The sequence below is a fragment of the Nasonia vitripennis genome (assembly GCF_009193385.2).
Source record: "Nasonia vitripennis strain AsymCx chromosome 2 unlocalized genomic scaffold, Nvit_psr_1.1 chr2_random0006, whole genome shotgun sequence".
Lineage (NCBI taxonomy): Eukaryota > Metazoa > Arthropoda > Insecta > Hymenoptera > Pteromalidae > Nasonia > Nasonia vitripennis.
Window position 1 is genome coordinate 1,545,306 of NW_022279613.1, and position 25,797 is coordinate 1,571,102.

Genomic DNA, 25,797 nt, shown 5'->3' on the forward strand with positions numbered 1-25,797 from the left:
CTTTTTCTGAGCTGGTAACATTATTGCATTTTCTAATAATTTTGTTTTTGCAGCTGCAGTTCGTTCTCCTATGCAGTTGTCAATACAATCACTGATACATCCTTCTGTGTTTAACGAATTTAAAAATGTATTATTGTAATGGTTCACTGCATTATTAGTACTAAATAACCTTATACAGTTTTCTGGTATGTTAATATTTGGAATATTATTTATTTGTCGCGATTTAAATAAATCAAAGTCTATAGTTCATGTTGAAGCTGTTGTTAAATTATTTAGTGCTTCAGCAAATAATTTATCATCTCTTTGGCGCATTATTTCTTTCAGAGTATAGATTTTGAACTTTGACCACAAGTAAGCTCTTTGCATGATTTCTAGAGTTGTGTTTTGTGGTTCGAAAATCCAGCCATCCATAACAGGTTTTAACTGATTGAAGTCTCCACAAACTATAAGTGATACACCGCTGAATAGTTCATTAGATCTAAATATTTGCTGTAATCTTTGGTTCACTTGTTAAAACATTCGTCGGCCTGTCATACTTATTTCATCAATGATTAATAACACAGCCACACAACCAAAATTAATTGTTTTGATCTGGGGTTGAGACACTTATATCCTATAGTATTTTAGCCTGATGAATCCAAATCTGCGGTCAGTTTGTCTCTATCAGGTCAGGATCAAGGTCATTTCAAGGTCAAATTGAGAAAAAGATACTTAAACATAATAAAGTACCATACATATAGGTTTTAGTGGTCGCTGAATCCAAATCCGCGGTCAGATTGACTCTACCAGGTCAGGATCGAGGTAATTTCAAGGTCAAATTGAGAAACAAATCATTTAAGCAGTTTGACGTTATCAGGTCAGAATCAAGGACATTCCAAGGTCTAATTGAGAAATAACTATTTAGGCGAAAAAATTCTATACTTTTGTACGCTTTTGTACAATCTGTACATATCTGCTCAATTTCAAAAGAGGCGTTTAAGCAGGGTAAACCACCATCCATGATTGTCATTTCACTGACCATACATGACAAGCAATTTCTGAATGGATATATATCTATTTATTTTATAAGATTCAACGTTTCTACTGAATAAAAAAATGTTACCGTCGGCATTAGCGTAACCCGATGTACACCACCATATTTTCTGTATAACAAAGAAAAAATATAACTTATTTGTGCATGAAATGTCACACATTTTTATGGAAATTGTACGATAAGTTACACCTACAAGTGATATTAACCGAAAAATTTCAACGCCTATTTATTATATAGCTGCTACAATTATATTAAAGTGTTAAGATTGAAAAAGAAATTTTCAGTTAAAATCGATACCTGAAGTAAAAAAAAAAATTTAACTGAAAGAAATCCAATAAAATATATATACAATTTTATAGTACTTTATAGACTTGGTCGTATACAACAAGAGTCAACAATTATAGGAGCTAATATATAATTTTGAAGTGATAATATTTTTACAACTCACGAAATCGTCATAAAGCGATCAGAACTACATCAGCAGAATTCTTTTTGAAAGAAATTGTATGTATTTGCTATTATATAAACGTATATAATTTATCATTTCTAAATTACATTTATAATTATTGTCTACATATTGTACACCGCATGTTGTTAAATTTTAGAATTTTATAAAATCAAAGTTTCTGAGGCGGCACATATAATTGCACGGGATTGCAGGTATTAGTAGGAAACAATCCTGTACTTTTAATTTCATTGCAGATAGACATGCGCACACTGACGAATATGAATGGGGTAGACGTCGACCAGTACTCTCTCGCAAGCACGCGCAGAGCTATTATGTATATGATGCAGCTCGTTGCAATGCTGTGATTTATTATCCAGTAATATGAGAGACATTTCGAACCGTTTAGGAAAACGTAATGCGGCCTTCTATACATATAAATATAGTAGGTTGTGAATTATTTAATCAATTTTCGGCTAATTTTAACTAAAATTTAACTTTCTCAACTTGATAGTACTCGATAATACTTTTGCACAGCTATACACTATTGTTCATCTCCCTCCCCCCCCTCTCTTTCATACACTCACACGCAAATTCGCATTTAACAAAGTCTGTGTACTCAGAATGTGTATACGTACATACGCTTCGTAAAGAGAGAGTTGCGGCTATGCAACTAGGGTATGAATTACAAAACACGTACATAAATACACTTCTAAGAAGAAGAATAAATAAAAAATAGAATTTTAAAATAATTGATGTTTTGGTTACCTGTTTTTGTTGACTCAGAGATTTTAATTTATCGTGAAGAATTTGTGCTGTGGGATTGTTCTTATTAGATTTTGATTTTGTGGTCTTATTAGATTCCTCGGTAGATAATTCATCTGCTGTAACTAATAGAGCATTTGGGGGTGCCTTAGGACGTTGCGATGCTATTTGTTTTTTCAATCCTTCCATAGACTCTGTAAAATTTTATTAAAAAGTTTAGGATACAATAATTTGAAGTAATTGTACATATATATAAAAAAGTTACAACAATAGTTACCATCAAAAAATGCCACGCTTCCTTTATAACTTCTATCTTTAGTGAAGATAGGATATTTAGTAAATTTGTCGTAACATGATGCATCAAAACGAAAAATTTCATCTTGATTGATTATTTCAAAATGTCCATCCTGGTCTCTGACATAAAAAAACATCCTGCATGCGCTGAAAGGAAAACAAATTGAACATATTTATTAAATTACTGTAAAATTGATATACAATGACGAAAAAGTTTTAAGTGTTTTATTGTAATATAACTATTGGAGTGCAGCGAAATCTTCGAGTGGAATATCTAAACAAATACAACACTGAGCACCTTTGAAAACAAAACTCATGCATATCCGTGAAAAACCTCTATGCGCGACAATTAAGGATAGTCTACTAAGCATGTTTAAAAAGGTCAAATTAATAAACTGCATAGAAACTTACGTGATAAATGATGGCTGATGGGAAAAGCACAATAACACGTTGATATGGCCACCTTCCCGTTCCAGATAAAGTTTTACCACAACGTCCAAAGCGATAACTCGGCTATAAACAATAAAATACAATAAACGTTAGTGGTACAGAATAATGTATTGTACAATAAATTACAATAAAGTATTGCAAGCGTACGTAAAAATTTCATAAAATCTTTTGAAAATATTATACGATCTTATAGTACATCACATATGAAATCGTGTAAAAAAAGAATAGCTGTACGGTGTGCGTTTACAGTTCACGCACATTACATAAAACAAAAATGCAGTAATTTTTTTAAGTAAGAAAACATTCCAAGTTTCCGAGAATCGGCAGACGCGATCGTTTGGTTATGCATTCGGAAATGATGAGGGGAGGGAACAGCGCGGAGTATAGCCAAATGGATTTCGCTTTATGTTTTGTTCCATAAACAAACTTCTTCATATTTGCATGAACAAAAACTACTAGCATAATGTAACCCACAAACAAATACGAGTGCACGCACATTTCGTGAAACAAGAATGCAGTAATTTTTTTTAATTACGAAAAAAGTCCACGTTTCCGAGAATCGGTCGACGCGATCGTTTGTTTTTGTATTGGGCACGCGGAACACAAAACGTAAATAACCCGCATAAACACGCAGTAAATATTTGAAAAGTATAACGCAATGATATTAATAAATGTAATAAACTTACTGGGTTGACGAAGAATCGACGGAACAGGCAGATTAAGATGACTTCCTCTGCAAGGAAGTCTAAACACGACGCCAGGGTGATGACAGGACACTGCGCTGCTGACACAATCACTCTTTGTTCCTTCGTCACCAAAACGTGGCTGCACCGTTCGGAAGATGATGAGATACTGATGAAGTGATGACTCGACCGTGACCGATGCAAGCAAGAGAGACATAAAGCAAATCACTTCAAGCGGCTAACGAGCGCACGTGTGACGTGTGGCGCTAAGCGAGAGACTACAATCGCAGGGAGGAATAGCACCTATACTCACTCCCCACTCTCCCACTCCCCACTCTCCCACTCCGGCCCTTTCTGACAAGACGCAAACAGTCGGCCAATTCTCCGAAACGCAGGAAATACTTTTCCATTTTCTAAAAAATAATATTTTATTTGATTTTATCTGCAGTTTCCAACATAGCTACTTTCAATTCTTGCTTGCAATAATACATTCAACTTTTTATTTGTAAAAAAAATAAACTTAATAATCAAAAATTTAGTGTAGAAGATAACAGTAAAAACCACAGGATACACAATAAAGTTTAAACAAAAATTCTACAAAATGTATATAATGACATAGGATAAATTATAAACTTATACGTACTCATATGTTATAATTCAACGTACTTTAAATATTTATAAATCAAAAATTTCTCGACTGTATAAAAACGGTAAGAAACAACATTTGCTAGCAAAAATTACTGTAGTAAATTATAAAATATAAAATTTAGTATTCAAAAAATCCAACGATACAAATTTTACCCAACAGCAGAGAAAAGTAAATATTTTTTGACCTTTAACACTACGCAGACCGGCATATAAATTTTCAATAGATCGAATAAAATACAATAAAATTTGTCTCACTATATGTGATAAAGAAACATTAATTATGTTAGCAAAGTTAAAAAAAACTTTAAATAATAATTAATTCGTACAAAATAACATAATCTGAAATATATAAAATTATCCTATTATATAATCTAATTAAATTCTATACATGACGTGTATAAATATGTCATACGTAAATAATTACTATTCATATATTAGATACGTAAGAATAATGTTGTATGTATATGTAAGGGTTCACCAGCTTAACATATATAACGAATATTTAGTTATTATATATGTTGTCGTTGGCGATTCAACGGTATTATATTGGTATCGTAAATGGTATCGACTACTGTCATTAACTTGGTCGATAATCGGAAGTTGTCTTTATACATATATACATACATTATATGGTTGAGGATTTTTAGTCTCTTTAATCAGAGTTGTGCTGAATCAATCATACACACTTCGACATACTCTGAGTAAATAGACTCTAGATAAACCCTCAAAAGACAGGAAGTGTACTTTCGTCTTTTGATGATCGATTCTTAAAAGACGATATAATCCTTAAAATACTGGATAGGTGCCGAAATAAATCCTCAAAAGAATAGTTACGTATAAATATGTGTGGGTGGGGGTAAAAAAGCAGAACGGTAAATTTTCAGAAAATTATCATATCAATCGAAAAAAAAATATATCAAAACTTTAATGCAATTAACACATTTTTATTCGAATGACTATAAGCATTATAATGCATTTCAAAGAATGATGCAAATAAATAAGTAAAGTATTGCATAATAAAATTATGACATAAGTGAAAATACCAATGTCAAAATATTCGACAAATAATGCAAGTAATTAGAAAAAATAAATCTGAAAATTATTATTTATTTTAAAGATATCAGAATTTAAAATATTCTGTAAAAATATAAAAAATTTAGAATGTTTATTTTGGTTGTTACCTTTTTCTAAAAATTATATCGAAAAGTAGGATATTAGAAATTTTAGGTCATACGCGATTTTTGATGGAATAATAATTGTACGAAAATTAAAATGTACGAATGTAGTTTAATTTAATAACGTTAAATTTGTTAGATGACGGCACTTTACAAGGTAACTTTTATCTCTTTTACACAGATGACGCCACAGTGCTTACAAAACATAAAAATTGCTCTTTGAGAGGAAGACTGTTACTACGTATAAGGGCCCTCCTGTAAATTAGTGAAACAGTATTTTAAATAAGTTGGACTTCTGGGGTTATTAATAGTACATTGTGCAACAAGGGGCGAAAATGGACTTTTCCAAGCGAGGATGATGTTTGAGCACGAGTGGTAGTCGAGGGCGCCGTAGGCTAAAGGCGAAAACGATCATTTTCGGTCCGCTCGATTTCCGATTCTCCGATTATTGTAGGCTCGTTCTACCTATATAGGGGGTGAAAATAGATTAATTGATACATGTATTGTGATCAGGGACTCTCGCTCTACTTTTTGTGTGACGCTCGGAAAACCCCATTTTCGACCCAGTTTATAGGCGCCGAAAATGGTCTTTTTTATGCACGTGTTATAAAAATACTTTTTGGGGGTATTCATAAATAATTATAAACAGGGAAACTGAGAGAGTTGCCCAGTGTGAAGTTTCCATACTAACACATTGTGTGAAAAGCTCTCTCTCTCTCTTGCTTCGATTAATCGCGCGCTATTATATGCGGCGCGCATGCGGCGCAAGTAAGCTCTCTTTTTTATATATTATTGAAGATTGTATACGTATATGTACACACAGAGAATCAGCAAGATTAAAAAGCACTTAAAATCGCAAGCACTCCCTCGAGACTAAAAGGGAGAAAGAAATCTCCGTTCTGGAACCTTCATTATATTACAAAAAAGGACTATTGCAATGGCAGCCTTAGCGTCAGCACATTAAGGGGACACAACACTTTTAAAACCTGAGAAAAATCATTTTTAAATTTACATGCATAACTTCGATTGAATTGAAAATTTGTACACTTAAATAACATAACTTTACCTACGTCTTAAGATTTTTTTAGGCCTTTTTGGGACCTACTGTACCTCGATGAAAAATCAAACACTGGTAAAAATCCTTATGCACTGTACACGTCATTGTATAAGAGACTGCGTGGATGAAATGGGCTGAAAATTTTTTAGCATACTTTTGAAACCATAACTTTCTACATGAATGGCGGAAATTTAATTTAAATGACTAGAGCATTTTTTTAAAATCAAGCATATCCAAGTTTTAGCTATTTTTCAATAATTTTGACATGTTTGATTTTTAAAAAATGCTCTAGTCATTTAAATTAAATTTCCTTCATTAATACGGAAACTAATGGTTTCAAAAGTACGTTAAATTTGTTTCAGCCCATTTCATCCATGCATTGTCCTGGATGACGAAGACGTCCTGGACGCTGGTGCCGGTAAGATGCCTACGTTCCTGGATGACTGTCCGGTCAGCTCGACTTCGAACGACGTGTCGCTTTCAGAAATAATTTGTCACTGTTGTTGCAGTGAAAATATAGTTTTTCGAAAATTACTATGAATTTTCAATAAACTATTACATAATCAGTCACCTTAAGCTATATATACTATACATGCCTTCTTTAGGACAACACAAACCACTTGTATAAAATTTTCGCTTGATCCTGATGTCGATCAATAAATTATTTCTTCAAACAGCCACCGTCTGCGTATACGTTGTTATTGTCAATGATTTTCTCCTGCTTTATATATATTCTTCTCAACGATTCATTCAACAACGTGAAAATTACTCAACTGTCATGTAAGCGATTGCGTGTCATTCTATTTCTAGTTACTACCGGGTACTTAAGGGGTCAAGCCTGGGTTAAATCCTCCAAAAAAACAAAAAGATATTCTTCTTACCAAAAAATTTTTGATTTGATGTAATTTGAAAAAAAAATTCTATTGAAAATATATAAAATATACACCAATTTTATCGAAAAAAACATGTATATACCTTGTAAAATCATTGACCAAAATTCATGACATTTCACTATATAAATAAGTGTTTTCAGTCACTTGCCACGGTTTTTTGAAAGATCCGGACCGTCTTCTTTACTCTATCCGGGCTTAAAATGTACCTTAAACATGCCCCCTCCGACCGATCGAGAGACATTTCTAAAAAATATGAATTAAATATAGTTAGCAACAAATTTTGTTATCTAAAAAATATCAATTAAACATTGCTAGCAACAAAATTTGTTTCTAGCAGTATTTGATTTATATTTTTTAGTAATGTCTCTCGATCGGTCCGAGGGGGCATGTTTAAGGTATATTTTAAGCCCGGATACAAGTTACAAGTCTGTACACGAGAGCTCGCGTAAGCGAAAGTCTTTATAAATTTGATTAAGGCGCTGTAATTAAACATTTTATGAATGTAAATTACGAACGCGAGAGAGACGTTGTTAAATTAGTTATTGAAAAGAGCTTCGAGAGCGCACTTTTTCTAATTCTCATCGTCGTCGTTGGAAATACACCTCATTATATCCAAAGAAGGAAATCTGCAAGATCAGATTACATTGTAGGCATCTGCTTTAAATGTATTCTTCGCTTAAACTTTTCCGCAAAACTCGCCTATCTCCCCACAGACGTTACACGCGCAGTGTATGTATGCGTATAGGAAAAAAAAGTTGGCGCAAAAACCGAAATATTTGTATAACTTAATTAACTCGCTGCCATTTTAATTGCTTCATTTGAGCGCGTACATATGTCTCGTTTAACTTACCACGATAAATAATACCGATCGTCGAAATCTATTAATAACAACGCGCCGTATCCATCATTTCCACGCGTCCTGATCTGCATAAAAAATCGCGACAGCGATTGAATTAATAGATCTATCACAAGCTTCACTTATCCCCTTAAAAATCACCAGCAATTAAAACCGTCCAATTGTTCATACATCTCTCTCTCTCTCTCTCTCTCGCTCTCTCTCTCTCTCGCTCTCTCTCTCTCTCTCTCTCTCTCTCTCTCTCTCTCTCTCTCTCTCTCTCTCTCTCTCTCTCTCTTCTGAATACTTAATAACCCGATCGATACAAATTTCAACCAGCATCGTCCCATAGTACCAGAGCCTCGTATCGTAACGGGGATGAGCCGGTCGCCCTGAAAAATTGTATCAATTACTAAGTCCCTCGCGTGAGCTGAGAAGAAAAAATAATGTCCGACGTTTAATTTCGAAGCTGCTGCCTCAACATCCTTCTTTTTTGGGATGTATCCGCGCATGACAAAAGTAAATACATACATTACTACGTCCTCGTGTTCTCTCATTAGCGCGCCGACGATACAGACATCAATTCCGAGCGAGTAACACGCGTGTACGTGTAAATATAGGGATTTGCAAACGACGATCGTGTGTGGAAAAGCTACGTGACTTACTTTATTCCGGCGAAGGTCGTAAATCATTCTTCGGACGCTTTTGGTAATAATTGCGCGCGAGTCTTGTTCGCATCGGGTGGAGGGACCGAAACGTGTAACTTTACACTCGTGAATATTATAACGTTGCACCCGTATGGTTATTATTTATTTTCACAATGCGATCAATCTCTCGCGACAATGTTTCAAGGCTCCCGCGCTTAATTAACGAAAAATATGCACACCGCCTTCCGCCGTAATCGTCCCATCGATCTCCGACTTAATTGTTCTCCTCGCCTTGAAAACTACGCGAGCTTTCAACATTTGCGAAGAAAAGCCTCGTTTCCGAAAAGTATCCCAAATAAGCGATAAATTCGCGCAAATCGTCTCGGAATATAATCTCTCGGATATAAGTATTATAACACGTGTCGACGCGCGAGAGGGATATTTATCGCGCGCGGCCAATATAAGTTGGCATTGCTTTCTATATATATATATATATATATATATCTTCCTATATTATATAGTCATTTTGGCAAGACTCCCCCCCACCACCCCTATATATATATATATATATATATATATATATATATATATATTCTCCTGACCGACATCTACACAACGTATACTACGCTCGAGGGAGAAAAGGCTCGCACGTAGAGTCGGATTTTTGCGGATGAAATTTATATGCGCTTCGCGAGTTTTCGCACAATCATCGGGCGTTTAGCGATGGAACTCTTAGAATCGCGGCGGCGCGGGAGATGCGGCAAAAAGCGCCGGTGAAAAAAGCTGCGCTAGTGTGTGTGCGCGCGAGGTAAGTTATTGGAAGCGTTTTGCGCGAATGAGTTATACGGAGAGCTGCAGCTTTGCTCGTATAAGATGTATACGTTTATTTTTTAAACTTTTGGTTGTAACGTCTCTCGAGCGCTGAAATGTGCAGTTACATGCGACTCGAGCGCGCATACGGTCGCTCTGAGGAATTTCGTTGGGTTTTTGAGTGAAAAAATCGTATAATAATACGCGTACAAGAATCAATCGGGCGTTGTGCTTGTAATACGAACAAATAAAGCTCGTAAAAATCCATGGCAAACCTTGAAATTTAGCAAATTGCCGCGAGTGAATTAAAGTATACGCAGAGAGCTTCTCTCGATATAAAATTCCCATCATCTTGTACACACACGAGAATATCGGCTCCACCTTTCGCCTCGAGTTTCCCAATTACAGTCTAGACGTCATCCGCGCGTACAATCAGCCAATTACAATTTATGCCGAAAAGTTGGCGAAATTAAAATCACCTTAAAGCTCCATCATTTCGCCGTTATGCCATCGCCCTTTATACAACAAAAATGAAAAAAAAAAGAGAACTACTGATATTCTCGGTCCTCCGCACTCAAAAAAACCCACAAACAGCCCGGCCATTGTGCCTTTTCGTTTTGCCTTTAACATCAGTCTCGAAAATACCTATAATACACGCATACAATATTCAGGTCAGAATTGAATTCAGCAGCAGCAGCAGCAGTTGAAGTTCGATCACGCATACACGTATATATATCTCGAGAGAGAATCCGGTCCTCGAAAGAAATTGGGCTTCTAAAACGCAAGGAAAATATTTTGTGTGTAGGATTTATACATCAGTGACTAAATGCCCTGTATAAGTTTCTTCTTTTCTTCATATCTGTATATGTGTGTCTACTAATGTTGGTCGTTTTGTAAACTGTCGGAGAAGCTTTTTTCTCTCTTTTTCTCGTTATAATGGCGCGTCGATTATTATAATTGATTCTTTTACAGTTAGACTATTTATAATTTCAAATGCTGTATTTGCAGCTGTATATAGTGTGGAAATTTGAATAAAAAGACCGAAGATTAAATTCCGATATTGTGTGCGATTATATTTGAACGAAAAAAAAAGAAGTATCCTTAACTCGTGTAACGTTTATAAATAGGATTCAGCATCGCATAGCGAAAAAGATGAGGAAAAAGAAGCCGAGCATCGAAGAGAAGCAGGTATAAAGTAGACTTCGTTTACTGGAGCGTAAACTGCGTAGCGAAATAATTCAGATGAGAATTTACTGCGGCTCAAGTAAATCATTTAATTTACTCGGACGGGTAAAGTTCACCGGTGTGTATGAAAGCACCGAAACACTCGAAAATAAAAAAAAAGAACCATTTCTATTAACAAACATTTTTCCGTTGTAAATTTACGCTTGTGTACCAGTTGGCTCGCCAACCGGAGCGATTTTTAATGCTCTTATTGTTTTTTAACCGAAGCGTCGCTCGCATAGCTCCGTGAGTGTCCGGAATGCTTGGCAATTAATAAAATTCTCGATCAACACAAATACTTCTCTCTGGCTTTTATGTAACGAACGTCCATATACAGAGAATAAAAAAAAATCTCTCACGGCGCAGTATTGAGATTTCGATTAACAAGAGGAATGTGGACGCTGTGCTCCATCCCAATTCTTTTTTTTTACGCAACAGTATTATATTGTGTATACATAGTCGAAATAACGATCTGCATTGATACGTCAATAAAAATCGTTCCGCAATTATGTTTCGCTCTTGCATCTCTCGAAATAACATGTACGCGTACGACGTACATCTACATCGGCCTGATTTCCTACAGCTATATAAATGTGTATATTCGATAGAAGTGTATACACACATCTGGCCGAATATTTTATATGCTTTTTATTTCCCTTCAAGGGTTTCTATAGAATTATCAAAAACATGTCAAAATCTTTATAAAAAAATACATAGTATCAAAAACTTAGCTGCTGACCTAGAACAAACAGAGATCATGGATACAAAAATCGCGTTCATGTAAAAGCAACGCACTTACAGTGTAAAAACTGATTTTATTTTAAATCAAAAAGATCTACTCGCAGTAAAATTAGTAATTTTACTTACTACTGAGTTTCTACCTACTTACGTGATATCCACTTTTTATAAATTACAATAAATAATAGCAATCTTGCAATAAAAAAAAGTAAAAAAATACTAATGAAAGTAATATTAAAAGTAATTGAACAGAGTAAGAAACTTTCAGACGTTGAAGATTGTCATTACAGAATCAATGTAATGACGGCAGGTCGGACATTGCCTCGAGTCCTCGAAAAGTCTCGCAGAACATGATTCGCAGCAGCTGAAATGCCCGCATGGCTGAAAAACTGTACACATTCTTTGGACAAGACAAACGATGCATCGAACTGAAATAAATAAAAAAACATTCGTCAGATTATTATGTTTTGCGATGATGCAATTTTCTTTTCGTTCAGAATAAATCACAAGTTAAGTTATACAAAGAAAATACATATAATTAGCGGCATTACATTTCAAACTCAGAGAAGCCGTTACCCACTCAACTATTGCTAGGATTGGCAACTACTTCGTCAAATGAATTGATATGTAATGATTTATTTTCAACCAATAAGTAAACAGTATAGAGTGCAGCTCCGTCGAGCCTCGATCATGCAACGCCAGAGCATCTACGCAGGGTCTCTCATCTACTCTCGTAGTACGAAACCATCGCTTGCTTTGCCACATAATTTTATATTTATAACATTATTTATTATTAAAATTTTAAAAACACTTCAACGAATTTCTAAATTGTTGACAAGAAAAGGCTAAAACTTTTTAAAATACTCAGGTACGTTGTAAAAAACATGAAACAATTTATGTATGACATATAGCAGGTTTATTTGGTTCTGGATTTCAAAGCACACTTGTAGACATCCAGAAATGCTGGAAACAAATATAGTTTCCACATGAATGTGGGGTTTTGAAAAAAATTATTATTTAAACAAGTCTAAAATATATTAAAATAAATGTAACAAAAATGTTTAAAAAATGCCAAATAATATGTTCTTTTCTAGACAACTTTTTTAAATAATAATTATTTTCAAATGCCCACATTAATTTGGAAACTATACTTGCTTTAAGCATTGGTAGATGTATAAAAGTGCTCTTCAAAGCCCAGATCCAAATGAAGCCTGCGGTAGCTGGAAAAAATGAAAAATATGAATTTTAGCCTTCGAAGACATGCTATACCTGCTATATGGCATATAGAAAAATTGTTCGATGTTTTTTTATAATAACACTGATACCCTTAAGAGGCAAAACTAGTCTGTACACCGTGACACGACTCTCGGCTTCAATTACCAGCACACGAAACAGCAGAAGTTCGCAACTCGTAAAAGAAAAACGCTTACAGAGCTCTAACTTGGGTGCTCTCCCTCCCTCTCTCTCTTTCTCACTCTCTTTCCCTCTCTACCGTTATAACTTTTGCACGCGCGCACCCTTTTTCTATTGTGAGCCGTGAAAGTGCATTTAAAATTGTTAAATATATAACTAATATATCACAAAAAGTTATCTGAGTAATAAAAATTTAAGAAATTTTGAGTAATTACTGGAGCCTCAGCTGGAGCCTGTACTTCAGGCGCCTGAAGGTATTGCCTGTTTATCATTAATCTTTCGTTTCTCCTGTATCGTGCAATGGTTTGAAAATCAAATTCGGGATCTACACCTAAAATACATTAACATATGGGTTAATCATTACTGAAAAGAAAAAATATCAAAAAACAAAAATATTTAATACCAACCATTGGTATGAATTGCCAATGCTTGATCAAATTCCTCCTCCAGAGCTAAAATAGCTTGGTAATTGCTCCTATCAAATTACTACAGATGGTCAAGAAATGCTCCGTGGAAATATGTTGCAAGTACAGTAGGCGCCAGACCCTCTGCAACTGGTGATTTCTGTAGACTGTAACATATCTGACTTGACGTCTTACAATTGTTCGCGCCATTGTTTCCAGATCATTACAAGAGTTTTGGCACAAGCGTTTCAACTTATCTGAAAGAAAACAATATATTATATAAATATGAATAATCATGTTTTCATTTTAAAAAATTCCAAATAAACAAACCAATGAATTTCTTACCAAGAAAATTCCATGGTGATGGATCTCATCCTAATCGGTGTAAAAGCCGACTATGATAAGCTTCGATCAAATTGTTCGTACGATTTTTGATACCGAAAACCGAAAAGCCTACTGGTCCAATTATTCCCAGCCAGTACGTGCGGTAATAATTAATAAAAGCATCAAGTCTCCTTCTTGATGGTCTTGAAATTGAATGAACGAGATTTTCGAACGCATTTAGTATTAAATCTTCTGGAAGAATCGCTAGGGCCAGTATCTTTCTGATGAAATAATTAGCTTCATCATGATTATTTACGAAATCAGAAACTCCAAGACAAAAAAAGAAAATTAAAATCAAACTGAGGATACCATCATTAATAATTACGATACGGCTATCATGGATTACTCCAATCCCCAAGAGAAAGCGGATAGAATGAATATATTCTTGTGGGAGTGTGAAAACGTAGCATGTAAATAGAGTGAGTAAAAGAGAGAGAGAGAGAGGGAGAGAGGGAGAGAGAGAGAGAGAGAGAGAGAGAGAGAGAGAGAAATGCAGCTGCGCGAATGATGATTAAAAATATTTTTTCGAGGAGATTCCGACAGTGTTTACGAACTTTCTTGCTGGTTTTGCGCGCTGGGTAGAGTTTTAGATACCGTTAACGTGATCGGTGCCACTGAACAACATTTTCAACTTTAGAATTAACCTATATCATTAGCGCGGCTTTTGGCAGTTCAAAAGTACAAAAATAGAGCAGCAGCACAATGAAAAAACTCGTACTAGACATGAGAGCGTCTGATTATCGGTTGTCGCAGCGCAGCGCGGTGATAAGGCGAAAGCCCGCGCGCAATATAAGATCGACCTCGGTGCGAATAAGAACGGAAAAGCTCATCGCTGCTGCACCACACCGGAGTTGCAAGCTTGTAGTATGCCCAGCGAGATCTACAGTTCTAGGCTATTATGGCAGCAGGAGAGGATAGTCTGATTTTAATTCGCTTGAAACACAAAATCAAAATGAAAACTTTACTAATAATCTAACAGGATTTTTACATTCATTTGAAAAAATATGCTTCCTCCTGATGTCTTAGAAGAATTCCAACAGAATGAATTTGAAGAATTTTGGACTGGTGACATCAGTAATAATTAGTACTGATGCTTTTACCTAACTAAAAAAAAAAAACTGGCATCGCTCGAGGGCGCGCGACATGTCAGGAAGGGCCGAATGTGGGAGTGAAAGAGTATGCCTGAGAGTAACGCGTGTGGGTGTATCTGTGTAAACAGACGCTAGAATGAGTGAGAGAATGCGAGAGAAAGAGAAAGACTGAGATGAGCGAAAGCGTGATCATCTTTCCCCTCGGAAGTATCATACGTAAGAGCATGCGCACTGAGCGGAAAGAAAGGGAAGCACCCCCGCAGACAGGGCCCACCGCAGGCCCAAAGGTCAGTCAGTGGGAAGTCTTCCCGAGTGACTGAAGTGCACAGTGAATACCTACTAATATGTGTATCATGCATCTTATACTTTGTACTATCTAATAATACATTTCAATATCATCGTGTACTGACGTTATTGATATTTCCCGTCTAACCGTTCACCTGATCCCAAAATACAGAGTCATATAAAAATACAATGAGAAGCTATCGAAACTTTTTGAAAAATCGACTATCCTTCGAACCACATGCCACACGCTGTTAATAATGCATTCAACCGCACGTCACAGGAGTAAATCTCTGATCTACAATTCGTGGAGAATTAATTTTTTTTCCATACGCCTAGACACGGGGAAATCCTCGGCGATCCGAGCAGAAAAAATATATCCGTCAAACGAGAGAAATCCACTCAACAGTCCATTCATCACATGCCAAAACACTGACACGCATTTTAGTGCAGTTGATTCAGCGAGTACGATTAACTGGACTACTTTTTGGGGCCACTTCCCTCTTGCGACGACGCCTTTATAAATGATTAGAATTATTTATATTTACATGTACCCTGGTAAAAATTTTACCAGGGTGGCAACTAAATAAAATTAAAATTATTATATTATATATAGATTAGATATACATAAGCAATCAATCCTACAATAGGAAGGTAAAAACGATTGAAAAGATTGAGTTTTAAAGTAGGCACTGCTTTACAGGTTTTAGCAGAAGAATATAAAACGGAATGTAAAAGTACAAGGTTAATGTTCCAATTTTCTTAATGGTTTAAAATAATTTTAACTTTAAGAAGTCTTATGTTGGCAATTAACAAAACCATTTCAGAAAGTGAGAGAGCGAATAAGCAAGAGCTGTGACTTCAAACCCAAACCAACACTCGCAGTGGCCAATTTGAAGAAAAAAGAATAGATAGGAGGACTCACTCATAAAGTGAAATCAGAGCTACCAGTATATTGAGAAATGAAGATGAAAAGATCAAAAGAGCAAAGACAATAAGAATGATGCAAGCAAAGGCGAAGAAAGCATACGACAGAATTGAGATAGAGAGAGAGAATGATATATACGGAAAAAGCTGTTTCTACGAAGCCTAACGTGGAATATCGATTACATATAAACTCAAATTTGGCTTACTCTAATGTAATGGAAATGTGTTGGAGGAATCCTAGTTGGATGGTTGGTGAGGAGAACTCGTAATAAAATTAGGCACTAATATTCTTGTTATAACTCTCTATTTATTTTCCTCTGATGTATAACTCGGGCGACGGAGCTGTTGCTGCGAGAGCGGTCGGCAGGAGAGAGAGTACTTTGCAGAGCACGCGTGAATACCTAGCGCTGCCCGCATGGTGGCGCTAGATTAGCCCTGTAGTATACTGTAGACGGCAAGCGGCGCGAAGACTCGCCAACAAAATGGCATCCTACAATGAACGCATCTGGGAATACTCTTCTGGCAGCATTTCTTTGTCCAATCTCAAAGTCCGATCCGATTAGTCGCACATTGGAATGAGTCATATTTCTCCTTATGTGCTCGCACACTGCCTGGTAAGCCACCTCCGTCTTTCGTGACATTAAAAACCACATCCTATTTTAAAACGAATACAAAATATTAGCATTTTTAGATATGCGTGTGTGTATATGTGTGTGACTTTTTGTTAAGTGAGATGATGTGTGTATGTGTCTGTATCTGCAAACATTAAGGTTTTATTAAGTAATAAATTATAATAAAAAAAAATGATTACTTAGAATCAATGAACAATCTCAGTTCATTATGTTTTTTACAACAAAACTTGTATGATTTGTTATGAAAAAAAATATTTCTTACATGATTGTGATAGACGCCTAGCCATGTCAAAAGTTGAAGCTGCCCGTCCATTTCAGAGGTTGTATCAAAGGTTGAATCGATTTGAAAAATAGTGATGTCTTGCTGAATGAACCGTAGAAGACCTAGATCTGCTAGGCATATATGTACGTCTCCGTTTGCATCCCTGATGATTGTACAAGTTAATTCTCCACTGTGAAATTGGAGCATGAGATGGTTTGCTGGATTTTCCAGGTGGACTCCAAAATCTAGCAGATTATTGGGCATTGGGGGATACAATCGCCGTCTCCACACCTTCATAGAAGATCTTATCGTCTCAAAGGGCAACATTAATGCACTTTCAGGATACCTGAAACAAAACAGTAACAAAACTTAGTGAAAATTATGAATCTATATGGTAAAACTCATTCCTACTTCAACTGATACTTACAACAATGACATAGTTTCATATAAATCTCTCAGACGGTAATACTGCCTTTGCATTTCTGTTTTAAGAGCATCTCTGAACCTTGCGAGGTCCATTGCATGCTCATCGACGTTACAGGCACTGCTGTGAGGTGCTACCTCGATTATCTCTGCCATGTCGACCCCCATTTTCGCAGTTCCGAAGCAATATGCTATGTTTCTGCATTTGAGATATCTGTAAAAATATGAAAATGATAGAAAAACTCACTTATAAAATGAATTGATAGATAGTATTCAGTGGGAAGTCAAGGTAAAGCGAATACTGCTTAGTGTGAAAGAAACTTGAAAGAAAGACCAGAAAATGAGAAATAATAAGACACCATCGAGAAGAGATCGTGCAGAAGTTAATCCCTCAAAAATATTTACAATTAGCAAGTCAACGAACTGAGAAAGCATGAGTCACATAGTTCTTTCCGGAAATGTAAAACTTGGAGACCAAAGCATGGCTCTGCATTTGGCTTTCCAAAAAAGAATTGTTGAACTTTTGGGTCTCGCTTACAACTAAAAGCTAAATTTTCAAAAATGTCTAAGAAATAGCATTGAATGCGGTATTCAAATTTTTTACAAATCAGGCAATTACAAGATTGAAGGTTATGATAATTTGGGAAAGAAAACAAACATCTAATAATGGTTTCTGGTTGTTTTTGTTTACAAAGAATGAAAGATAAAGGATAGTAAAAAGTTATTACCGTATGTCGCTGAGGTTAAGGGAAAGGAAAATAATACTAGAAACTTTGAATAGCGGTGTTGTACGCCGAGCCGAAAGCAGGAAAAAGAAACTTTTCCTCGGGCCCACGAGTTTTATTGGTTACTTGTAACCTGGGACACGTAGCGCCATCTTGTGCTGCACGCAGTACAATGCTACCTACATTCTCCGGCCAGAGCTCAAACGCGCTATTCGCATGCGGTGCACGATATATATATATATATATATATATATATATATATATATATATATATATATATATATATATAAATGTTTTCCGCGGTTTTTTGTCGTCCAACCATTTTGTTTCTTGTCATTCTTTTGTTAAAACGAATCGAAATGTAGTATCGTATGTGTGTGTGTATATATATATATATATATATATATATATATGTACCTTTGCCGAAGTTTGGGTACGTTGTATACATCGCTATACAAACACTATATATAGATGTACATGACGTCGCTGAGCTCAAAAATCATAATATATACCCCAATTTTTATAGTTTAAACAGAGTTATTTGAAAAAATAGTAGTTTAGGCTCTATCATTTACGTATACATCGTATTTTGAGGACTTTTATATGTATACAGTCATTTGAGACCAAATAAATATATGTATACCTAATTTTGGGGACTTACAGCTATTATGCGTAAAAAGGAATAAAATCAATAGAGAAGAACAGCGACAAATGGAACATGATATATACCTATATAGTTTTATGCTTATAATGAGGTGTACATCAACAAATATGTTCCTAAACTTAAAAACTAATGGCTGAAAAATATCGTAGATGTTTCGCACGTGCAAAAACAAGCATAGTTAATCGAATCCAGGATCAAAAATAAAAAAAATATAAACATAAATTGTATCCACAATCTAAAACTCTGAGAAAATAAATTAAACAAAACTTTGAGGGCAGCATCGCCACGACCCTCGAATTGAGCGTCCTCAAAATTCGGTATACATATATAGTTTTGGACTTATAATGAGGTGTACATCGACAAATATGTTCCTAAACGTAGGTACGCGTACAACAGTTTAACGAGATAACACTGCTGTCTGATATTATGACAATTTAATCAATAATCAGCTTTTATGGTAATGAGTGCAATCTATGAGACATTACTTTACGCATAGAACATGGCTTAAATTAAGTAATGGCTAAAAAATAACGTAGATCTTCGCACGTGCGAAAACATGCTTAGTTAATCAAATCCAGAAGCGAAAATAAACAAAATATATACATAAAAATCTAATAAAACATAAATTGTATCCACAATTTAAAACTCTGAGAAAATAAATTAAACAAAACTTTGAGGGCAGCATCGCCACGACCCTCGAATTGAGCGTCCTCAAAATTCGGTATACATATATAGTTTTGGACTTATAATGAGGTGTACATCGACAAATATGTTCCTAAACGTAGGTACGCGTACAACAGTTTAACGAGATAAAACTACTGTCTCATATTATGACAATTAAATCAATATTTAGCTTTTATTGTAATAAGTGCAATCTATGCGAAGTTAATTTACGCATAGAACTTGGCTTGAATAATTGTATCAAAATAACCTTCGTAGTAATGGCTAGAAAAAATACCATAGATCTTACGCACGTTCAAAAAAATATCATAGATCATTCGGACGAGCGAAAACTTGCTTAGTTAATCGAATCGAACAATATGTTCCTAAACTTAGGTACGTTTAAAAATATTCAACTGGGATGAAACTGCTGTCTGATATTATGACAATTTAATCAATAATCAGCTTTTATGGTAATAAGTGCAATCTATGAGACGTTGATTTACGCATAGAACTTGTTTTGAATAATCGTTTCAAAATAACCTTGTAGTAAAGGCTAGAAAAAATACCATAGATCTTTCGCACGTTCAAAAACATGCTTAGTTAATCAAATCCAGAAGCGAAAATAAACAAAATATATACATAAAAATCTAATAAAACATAAATTGTATCCACAATTTAAAACTCTGAGAAAATAAATTAAACAAAACTTTGAGGGCAGCATCGCCACGACCCTCGAATTGCGCGTCCTCAAAATTCGGTATACATATATAGTTTTGGACTTTTAATGAGGTGTACATCGACAAATATGTTCCTAAACTTAGGTACGTGTAAAAATTTTTAACTAAGATAAAACTGCTGTCTGATATTATGACAAGTTAATTAATAATCAGTTTTTATGGTAATAAGTTCAATCTATAAGACCTTACTTCACGCATAGAACATGGCTTAAATTATCGTTCCAAAATAACCTTGTAGTGATGGCTAGAAAAAATACCATAGATCTTTAGCACGTTCGAAAACATGCTTAGTTAATCGAATCCAGAAGCGAAAATAAACAAAATATAAACATACAAATCTAATAAAACATAAATTGTATCTACAATTTAAAACTCCGAGAAAATCACATAAACAAAACTTTGAGGAAAGCATCACGACGACCCTCAAATTGAGCGTCCTCAAAATTCGGTATACATATATAGTTTTGGTCTTATAATGAGGTGTGCATCAACAAATATGTTCCTAAACTTAGGTACGTGTAAAAATGTTTAACTGAGATAAAACTGCTGTCTGATATTATGACAATTAAATCAATAATCAGCTTTTATGGTAATAAGTGCAATCTATGCGACGTTAATTTACGCATAGAACTTGGCTTGAATAATCGTTTCAAAATAACCTTGTAGTAATGGCTAGAAATAATATCGTAGATCTTTCGCACGTGCAAAAACTTGCTTAGTTAATCGAATCCAGAAGCGAAAATAGACAAAGTATGAACATGAAAATCTAATAATTTATAAGTTGTATCCACAATTTAAAACTCAGAGAAAATAATTTAAACAAAACTTTGAGGGAAGCATCGCCACGACCCTCGGATTGAGCGTCCTCAAAATTCGGTATACATATATAGTTTTGGACTTATAATGAGGTGTACATCGACAAATATGTTCCTAAACTTAGGTACGTGTAAAAATTTTTAACTAAGATAAAACTGCTGTCTAATATTATGACAATTTAATTAATAATCAGTTTTTATGGTAATAAGTTCAATCTATATGATCTTACTTCACGAATAGAACATGGCTTAAATTATCGTTCCAAAATAACCTTGTGTAATGGCTAGAAAAAATACTATAGATCTTTAGCACGTTCGAAAACATGCTTAGTTAATCGTATCCAGAAGCGAAAACTTGCACTTATTACCTTAAAAACTGTTTAATAGGTGAATTGCCATCATTTTAGTCAGCGGTTCATTCTTAGAAAAAATGTTTTACGCGTACTTATGATCAGAAACAACTTTGTCTATGTACACCTCATTATCAGTTCAAAACTATATATGTATACCGAATTTTGAGGACGCATATTTAAAGGGTTGTAGCGATGCTGCTCTCAAAGTTTAATTTAATTATTCTTCTAGGAGTTTTAATTTGTAGATACTGATAAACTTTAAGTAGACATTTATGTTCTTTTATTTTTATTTCCGCCGCTGAATTTAATTAACTAGGCAGGTTTTCGCACCTGCATATCTACGAGATTGTTTCTAGCCATTACTCTAAAGTTATTTGGACACGATTAGTTAACTCAAGTTCTATGCTCACATTAAGGTTGTATAGCTTGCACTAATCAACCTAGCAGCTTTTTAGTAAGTTAATTGCTATCATTTCAGTCAGTGGTTTCGTCTCAGTTTAACGTTTCTACGCGCACCTAAGATCAGGAACATCTTTGTCTATGTACACCTCATTATAAGTTCAAAACTATATATGTATACCAAATTTTGGGGACGCATATTTAAAGGGTTGTAGCGATGCTGCTCTCAAAGTATAATTTAATTATTCTTCTAGGAGTTTGAATTTGTAGATACTGATAAACTTTAAGTAGATATTATGTTCTTTTCTTTACTTTCGCTGCTGGATTTAATTAATTACGCAGGTTTTCGCATTTGCATATCTACGATTTAGTTTCCAGTCATTAATATTAGGTTATTTTGGAACGATTATTGAACCCAAGATCTATGCCTTCATTAAGGTTGTATAGCTTGCACTTATCAACTTAGCAGCTTTTTAGTAAGTAAATTCCTGTCATTTTAGTCAGTTGTTTCGTCTCAGTTTAACGTTTCTACGCGCACCTAAGATCAGGAACATCTTTGTCTATGTATACCTGATTATGAGTTCAAAACTATATATGTATACTGAATTTTGGGGTCGCTTAGTTACAGGGTTGTGGCGATACTTTTCTGTAGTTTAATTCATTTATTTTTCTAGGTCTTTAATATAGTTGGTACTATTTATGCTTAACTAGATTTTAATGTCTTTATTATGATTATTTTTACTGCTGAATTTGATTCACTACGCATGATTTCGCACCTGCATATCTACGAGATTGTTTCTAGCCATTACTCTAAAGTTATTTGGACACGATTAGTTAACTCAAGTTCTATGCTCACATTAAGGTTGTATAGCTTGCACTAATCAACCTAGCAGCTTTTTAGTAAGTTAATTGCTATCATTTCAGTCAGTGGTTTCGTCTCAGTTTAACGTTTCTACGCGCACCTAAGATCAGGAACATCTTTGTCTATGTACACCTCATTATAAGTTCAAAACTATATATGTATACCGAATTTTGGGGACGCATATGTAAAGGGTTGTAGCGATGCTGCTCTCAAAGTATAATTTAATTATTCTTCTAGGAGTTTTAATTTGTAGATACTGATAAACTTTAAGTAGATATTTATGTTCTTTTTTTTATTTTCGCCGCTGGATTTAATTAATTACGCAGGTTTTCGCATTTGCATATCTACGATTTAGTTTCCAGTCATTAATATTAGGTTATTTTGGAACGATTATTGAACCCAAGATCTATGCCTTCATTAAGGTTGTATAGCTTGCACTTATCAACTTAGCAGCTTTTTAGTAAGTAAATTCCTGTCATTTTAGTCAGTTGTTTCGTCTCAGTTTAACGTTTCTACGCGCACCTAAGATCAGGAACATCTTTGTCTATGTATACCTGATTATGAGTTCAAAACTATATATGTATACTGAATTTTGGGGTCGCTTAGTTACAGGGTTGTGGCGATACTTTTCTGTAGTTTAATTCATTTATTTTTCTAGGTCTTTAATATAGTTGGTACTATTTATGCTTAACTAGATTTTAATGTCTTTATTATGATTATTTTTACTGCTGAATTTGATTCACTACGCATGATTTCGCACCTGCATATCTACGAGATTGTTTCTAGCCATTACTCTAAAGTTATTTGGACACGATTAGTTAACTCAAGTTCTATGCTCACATTAAGGTTGTATAGCTTGCACTAATCAACCTAGCAGCTTTTTAGTAAGTTAATTGCTATCATTTCAGTCAGTGGTTTCGTCTCAGTTTAACGTTTCTACGCGCACCTAAGATCAGGAACATCTTTGTCTATGTACACCTCATTATAAGTTCAAAACTATATATGTATACCGAATTTTGGGGACGCATATGTAAAGGGTTGTAGCGATGCTGCTCTCAAAGTATAATTTAATTATTCTTCTAGGAGTTTTAATTTGTAGATACTGATAAACTTTAAGTAGATATTTATGTTCTTTTTTTTATTTTCGCCGCTGGATTTAATTAACTACGCAGGTTTTCGCACCTGCATATCTGCGATATTGTTTCAAGCCATTAATATTAGGTTATTTTTAAACGATTATTAAACCGTAGATCTATGCCTTCATTAAGGATGCATAGCTTGCACTTATTACCTTAAAAACTGTTTAATAAGTGAATTGTCATCATTTTAGTCAGCGGTTCATTCTTAGAACAATGTTTCACGCGTAAGTAAGATCAGGAACATCTTTGTCTATGTACACCTCATTATGAGTTCAAAACTATATATGTATACCGAATTTTGGGGACGCATATTTAAAGGGTTGTAGCGATGCTTCTCTCAAAGTTGAATTCATTTAATTTTCTAGAAGTTTTAATTTGTAGATACTAATAAACTTTAAGTAGATATTCATATGCTTTTTTTTATTTTCGCTGCTAGATATAATTAACTACACAGGTTTTTGCACCTGCATATGTACGATATTGTTTCCAGCCATTAATATTAGGTTATTTTTAAACGATTATTAAACCGTAGATCTATGCCTTCATTAAGGATGCATAGCTTGCACTTATAACCGTAAAAGCTGTTTAATAAGTAAATTGTTATTATTTAAGTCAGCGGTTTATTCTCAGAAAAACTTTTTCACGCGTACCTAATTTTAGGAACATTTTCGTCTATGTACACCTCATTATAAGTTCAAAACTATATATGTATACCGAATTTTGGGGACGCATATGTAAAGGGTTGTAGCGATGCTGCTCTCAAAGTATAATTTAATTATTCTTCTAGGAGTTTTAATTTGTAGATACTGATAAACTTTAAGTAGATATTTATGTTCTTTTTTTTATTTTCGCCGCTGAATTTAATTAACTACGCAGGTTTTCGCACCTGCATATCTGCGATATTGTTTCAAGCCATTAATATTAGGTTATTTTTAAACGATTATTAAACCGTAGATCTATGCCTTCATTAAGGATGCATAGCTTGCACTTATTACCTTAAAAACTGTTTAATAAGTGAATTGTCATCATTTTAGTCAGCGGTTCATTCTTAGAAAAATGTTTCACGCGTAAGTAAGATCAGGAACATCTTTGTCTATGTACACCTCATTATGAGTTCAAAACTATATATGTATACCGAATTTTGGGGACGCATATTTAAAGGGTTGTAGCGATGCTTCTCTCAAAGATGAATCCATTTAATTTTCTAGAATTTTTAATTTGTAGATACTAATAAACTTTATGTAGATATTCATATGCTTTTTTTTATTTTCGCTGCTAGATATAATTAACTACACAGGTTTTTGCACCTGCATATGTACGATTTTTTTTCCAGCCGTTAATATTAGGTTAATTTAGAAAGATTATTAAACCCAAGATCTATGCCTTCATTAAGGATGCATAGCTTGCACTTATAACCGTAAAAGTTGTTTAATAAATAAATTGTTATTATTTAAGTCAGCGGTTTATTCTCAGAAAAACTTTTTCACGCGTACCTAATTTTAGGAACATTTTCGTCTATGTACACCTGATTATGAGTTCAAAACTATATATGTATACCGAATTTTGGGGTCGCTTAGTTACAGGGTTGTGGCGATACTTTTCTGTAGTTTAATTCATTTATTTTTCTAGGTCTTTAATATAGTTGGTACTATTTATGCTTAACTAGATTTTAATGTCTTTATTATGATTATTTTTACTGCTGAATTTGATTCACTACGCATGATTTCGCACCTGCATATCTACGAGATTGTTTCTAGCCATTACTCTGAAGTTATTTGGACACGATTAGTTAACTCAAGTTCTATGCTCACATTAAGGTTGTATAGCTTGCACTAATCAACCTAGCAGCTCTTTAGTAAATTAATTGCCATAATTTCAGTCAGTGGTTTTGTCTCAGTTTAACGTTTCTACGCGCACCTAAGATC

General features: G+C 34.5%; 2 protein-coding genes across 42 annotated transcripts in view; one reads left to right on the forward strand and one right to left on the reverse strand.

Moving 5' to 3' along the window:
- LOC103316721 overlaps positions 1-3,925 on the reverse strand; it is a 59,447-nt gene extending 55,522 nt beyond the window's left edge. Inside the window, exons 1-4 of the transcript XR_004226883.1 lie at positions 3,674-3,925; positions 2,949-3,050; positions 2,521-2,684; positions 1,482-2,437 (exon numbers count right to left, since the gene is read on the reverse strand). The gene's annotated coding sequence lies outside the window, so the exon portion shown is untranslated. The remainder of the gene's footprint in view (positions 1-1,481; positions 2,438-2,520; positions 2,685-2,948; positions 3,051-3,673) is intronic.
- LOC100117118 (leucine-rich repeat-containing G-protein coupled receptor 4) overlaps positions 1-25,797 on the forward strand; it is a 722,517-nt gene that overhangs the window by 445,509 nt on the left and 251,211 nt on the right. The gene's annotated exons all lie outside the window — the stretch shown is intronic.